Below are 5,955 nucleotides of genomic sequence, written 5' to 3'. Positions count from 1 at the left end.
CAAGCAATGATCACACGCACGGCACAGCGGACACACCAGGAACCGCGGTGTTGGCCGTCGAATGGCGCTAGCTGCGCAGCATTTGTGCACCGCCGCCGTCAGTGTCAGCCAGTTTGCCGTGGCATACGGAGCTCCATCGCAGTCTTTAACAGTGGTAGCATGCCGCGACAGCGTGGACGTGAACCGTATGTGCAGTTGACGGACTTTGAGCGAGGGCGTATAGTGGGCATGCGGGAGGCCGGGTGGACGTACCGCCGAATTGCTCAACACGTGGGGCGTGAGGTCTCCACAGTACATCGATGTTGTCGCCAGTGGTCGGCGGAAGGTGCACGTGCCCGTCGACCTGGGACCGGACCGCAGCGACGCACGGATGCACGCCAAGACCGTAGGATCCTACGCAGTGCCGTAGGGGACCGCACCGCCACTTCCCAGCAAATTAGGGACACTGTTGCTCCTGGGGCATAGGCGAGGACCATTCGCAACCGTCTCCATGAAGCTGGGCTACGGTCCCGCACACCATTAGGCCGTCTTCCGCTCACGCCCCAACATCGTGCAGCGCGCCTCCAGTGGTGTCGCGACAGGCGTGAATGGAGGGACGAATGGAGACGTGTCGTCTTCAGCGATGAGAGTCGCTTCTGCCTTAGTGCCAATGATGGTCGTATGCGTGTTTGGCGCCGTGCAGGTGAGCGCCACAATCAGGACTGCATACGACCGAGGCACGCAGGGCCAACACCCGGCATCATGGTGTGGGGAGCGATCTCCTACAGTGGCCGTACACAACTGGTGATCGTCGAGGGGACACTGAATAGTGCACGGTACATCCTAACCGTCATCGAACCCATCGTTCTACCATTCCTAGACCGGCAAGGGAACTTGCTGTTCCAACAGGACAATGCACGTCCGCATGTATCCCGTGCCACCCAACGTGCTCTAGAAGGTGTAAGTCAACTACCCTGGCCAGCAAGATCTCCGGATCTGTCCCCCATTGAGTATGTTTGGGACTGGATGAAGCGTCGTCTCACGCGGTCTGCACGTCCAGCACGAACGCTGGTCCAACTGAGGCGCCAGGTGGAAATGGCATGGCAAGCCGTTCCACAGGACTACATCCAGCATCTCTATGATCGTCTCCATGGGAGAATAGCAGCCTGCATTGCTGCGAAAGGTGGATATACACTGTACTAGTGCCGACATTGTGCATGCTCTGTTGCCTGTGTCTATGTGCCTGTGGTTCTGTCAGTGTGATCATGTGATGTATCTGACCCCAGGAATGTGTCAATAAAGTTTCCCCTTCCTGGGACAATGAATTCACGGTGTTCTTATTTCAATTTCCAGGAGGGTATAATCAATCTAAAACCTTCCAGTGTTTCAAGGTCTTTTCTACGTGTAGAACCTTCATTTATGATTCTTAAACCAGGTGTTAGCAATGATTAAACTATGCTCTGTGACATAATCTACTAGGCGGCTTCCTCTTTCATACCTACCCCCCCCCCCCTCCTCGCCGCCCCCCCCCCCCCCCCCCCAGGTTATATTCACCAACAATTTTTCCTTCTCATCCTTTTCCTACGGTTGAATTCGATTCCATAACCGCTAATATTTTCGTATCCTCTTTTATCTCATCTTACATTTCTTCAGTCTCTTTATCATCTGCAAAGCTAGGTGGCTTGTATTACTGTGGTCGGTTTGGGCTGCGATTATGAGTTCACTGTTTTGTTCATAGTAGTTTACCCGTATTCCTGTTCTCTTATTCATTATTAAACCTACTCCTGCGCAACCCATAGTAGGGGTTCACGTTACCAGAAATCTTGTTCCTACTGCCACCGAACTTCACTAATTCCTACTATATCTAAATACAGCTTATCTATTTCCCTTTTTACATTCTCTAACATTCTTGTCCTATTAAGGGACCTAACATTCCACGTTCCGATACTTGAGGACCAGTTTTGTTTTTGCTGATGACGACATCCTCTCGGTAAAAATTACGGCTGTTGTTAGCCCTTGCTTTCAGCAGTCCGCAGCAACAACACAGCAATGATGTCACAATGACCGATAAGTCAATCATCCATACTGTTGCCCCCGATACTGCTGAAAAGGCTGCTGCCCCTCTTCAGGTAACATACAGTTGTCTGGCCTCTCAAGAGATACCCTTCCGAGGTGGTTGCACCCACGGTATGGTTATCTGAATCGCTAAACCACCACACCAACGGCAAGGTGTGTGGTTCATGGGGAGGCTGGGAGGAATTTAAAATATAGAGAGTAGATTAAAACGGTACCTCGACGATAAAGTAATGTAACGGACATCAGTTTTTGGTGAGCTTGTCAGATAACCATACGCTGAGAATGCTCTGTTATGGACTTCAGCTAAACGGCGCTGAGCACGAGGAAAGTAGTCCCTTAAGCAGGAAGACTGTGTTCCCAGATGTGTGATTTTGTGTGAGCAAACGCCGTTTGTGCTATGCTACGACTTTTTCCTGCCCTATGTTTGCAGTGTGGTAGAGGGAGTGAAAGGAAACATGCACTGGAAGCAGATAATCATATGAGTCTAAGGTATTCGAGTTTCGAATGTTCTGCTTAGAGAATTAAGCTGAACTAACTTGACCAGTGGCTTTGCTATTTGTTGTGCAATGTAGTGGCTTCAGCAAGTTTAATTTATTAGTTACTTCTGATGATCAGCTGCGTTTCATAGCCGTAGCTCGACGTGCTTCAGTAACATTTCGATTAGAAGACAAATTGAAGTAATTATGTCAGTAACTTACTTTCTTCCACTACGAGTTATGTGGGTTCGTATCCCCATATTCAGATGGAGCAGTGGCTTACAAGGGTATTTCATTTTCTGGTTATTATCAGTTGTTTTCATTACGCATCATATCGAAGATTTAGCACATAGTAGGTCGTTATAGTCACACATTTGCATCTCCAAATATCACTCATGAGTGCAGGTCGTTGTATTTACACTGATCCATCTCAAGATGAGCGTGTATGCACTCGAAATGCGTCGCGGGGGAAAATAAATGTGACTGGCACACATAACTGTTTTAATTTGTTTTTTCTATTGACAGCCGCGCGGGATTAACCGAGCGGTCTTAGGCGCTGCAGTCATGGTCTGTGCGGCAGGTCCCCACGAAGGTTCGAGTCCTCCCTCGGGCTTGGGTGTGTGTGTTTGTCCTTAGGATGATTTGGGTTAAGTAGTGTGTAAGCTTAGGGACTGATGACCTTAGCAGTTAAGTCCCATAAGATTTCACACACATTTTTTTTTTCTATCGGTTGAACACGGATGACGTGAGGTTGTATATTTGATTGATACATAAGTCTGCAGCGTTTTTTCTGCAAGTTTAATAAACACAAAGATAGACATAATAGGGACTTTAATCATCAAAATATATGCTCCTTCACTATTTACAACAATATGCCAAAGCTGGGGTAACTTTACGATTCCTCAACTGTAGAGATCTCGTGGTTTTGAGGCGAAGAACTCGTCCACCCAAGATCGGAGAGAATTTTCATCCGGAAAGGAAGGTCGTGGGAGGTTGTTCGACAGAGAGCGGAAAAGGTGAAAATCTGAGGGTATAAGATGAGGTAAACAAGGTTAATGCGGAATGACCTCCCAATCCAACTCCTGTATAGCGTATTTTGTCGGTCTAGCAGAAGGCGGGAGGGCGTTGTCTTGGAGCAACATCACGTTACGCAGTCTTCTTAGTAGTTGTTCTAGGATTGGGTCTCCAAGACGTCTCAGTTGCTGACATTAAATGTTAGCAGTGGTGGTTACACCTCAGGAAAGCAATTCATAGTACAAAACATCGTCACTGTACCGCCAGGTGCTTAACGTTATCTTTTGTGGATGCGTCCAAGTCTCTGTATGGAGAGTTGTTACTTTGTTTGGGCTCCACCATTCTTTTCTTTCCCTTATGTTAGCATAAAGATACCATATCTCGTCACCAGTAACGATACGGGATAGGAAGGGCCTGTGTTGTTCACGAGCCAATGATGACGTGCAGTGAGAGAAGCACATATGGCCACTCGTTGATTTTCGTGATTTTGGCTTAGAGGATGCAGTATCCATCAGGCAACGGCCTTGCCACAGTGGCTACACCGGTTCCCGTCAGATCACTGAAGTTAAGCGCTGTTGCGCGTAGCCGGCACTTGGACGGGTAACCACCAGCCGCCATGCGCTATTGCCATATTTCGGGGTGCCCTCAGCTTCGTGATGCCAATTGAGGGGCTACTCGACCGAATAGTAGCGGCTTCGGTCAAGAAAACCATCTTAACGACCGGGAGAGCGGTGTGCTGACCCCACGCACCTTCTATCCGCATTCTCCTCGGGGGATGACACGGCGGTCGGATAGTCCCGGTAGGCCATTCGTGGCCTGAAGACGGAGTGCTTTATTTTAATGCTGTATCCATCACCTAATTTTTGAACCTTCCACAGTGGATGCAAGTATCGCACGGTGGTAGAATGATCATATGTCGTCACATTTGCCAGTTCTCGAGTACAGTGACGTGGATTAAGGCGTTTAAGCGATCTTCATCAAACACCGTAGGTACCCCTGACCGTGGGAGAATCCCAAATGTCAAAAAGATCCTCCTTAATATGCGAAAACCATTTTCTTGACGTACTCTGTCCTGTGGCATTATCTCCATTCGAGGGACAAATGTTCCTGGCAGCATTCGCTGCCCTCACCCCATGGTTGAAGTCAAACAGAAGAACATGTCGGAAATGTTCCGATTTCGTCTCTTGGGACTCCATTTTCTAGGTTGAAAAACTCCACTCACCATCTCCAAATAACAGAATGACAATATGTAAATTTAAACAGGAACAGTGAACTACTAATGTAAATGACAATCGATAAATTAACCCGGAGCAACCGGAATATTGGGATGAAAAAGAAAAACGCTACTAACTTACACACCAACCGATTATTTGTAGTTACGACAAACGGTGCTTCATACAAGTTGAGTTTTCCCCTTTGTAACTATGTTGTAGCCAGGAGAAAATGTAATGCTTAATAATTTTCTTTTGTTACAATAATTGATTGTCATTACCCTCTGTTAATAGATTATAAACAATTTGTGATCCACAAGTTTGTAAGCGTATTTTAGTATCGATATTCCCATCTCTCCATAGGTCGGAGTGTAATTTTTGGACTCCAGTACGTGAGTTTTTGCTGTGGGAGGCAGGAGTATTGCTGAACGCAAACTTTTGCATTGCTGGAAACTATTAAAACCTTCACCACAGCAGTTGTATGTTCTATATCAATGCTCATCAACAGAAGTATTTGTAGCTTATTATGATATGTGTGTTCCGTTAATAATCGGCCGCGTCGCGACGGTTACGGAATCAACAAAGGTGGACTTGCCTTCAATTCAACAAACATTCTAATTCAGAAAGGTGCGTGCAACTTGAATGTAGCGTTATGCAGAGCCAGTCTCGTGGCGAAACATTTACTCGTACACTCGTTAAAGTGATTGTTTGCATAGTGCTGCTGAACTAATGGTAATTACAAGAAGCTGCGCCAACCATCAAACAGAAGTAATTATACGAATAGAGGATTTTAAGGATTGAGATGCTAGTAAACGAACAGTGCCACTGAGAGGCTGGACCATAAGTTTCAATGTACCGTCAATGGATCACTGTGACTGAAGTAGTAATTACAACACAAGATCATTCCGCTATCGAAACAGTCCGTGAACAGCCAACTTTAATGTGTTATATTAGTAAAATATATGTCGATCTTAATGACATGTTTCCGGCCCTCATTTTGTGAATGCTCCGCGACCATACAGCTATTTAAATAAACTATTACAATAGTGAAGTATTGGTTACGGTGGCAAGAGCGAGAAGACAAGCACCGAAGGATGAAATAGGTACGTCGCACTAATCACACGCTTATTAAGTATTCTGATCTACGTTGCTCTCTTGTGTGTAGTGTAACATTAGCAATGCGCGAGACTCTGTGAACT

This window comes from Schistocerca piceifrons, chromosome 6 (genome assembly GCF_021461385.2).
Source record: "Schistocerca piceifrons isolate TAMUIC-IGC-003096 chromosome 6, iqSchPice1.1, whole genome shotgun sequence".
In the NCBI taxonomy this organism is placed as follows: domain Eukaryota; kingdom Metazoa; phylum Arthropoda; class Insecta; order Orthoptera; family Acrididae; genus Schistocerca; species Schistocerca piceifrons.
This window is presented reverse-complemented; position numbering follows the sequence as displayed.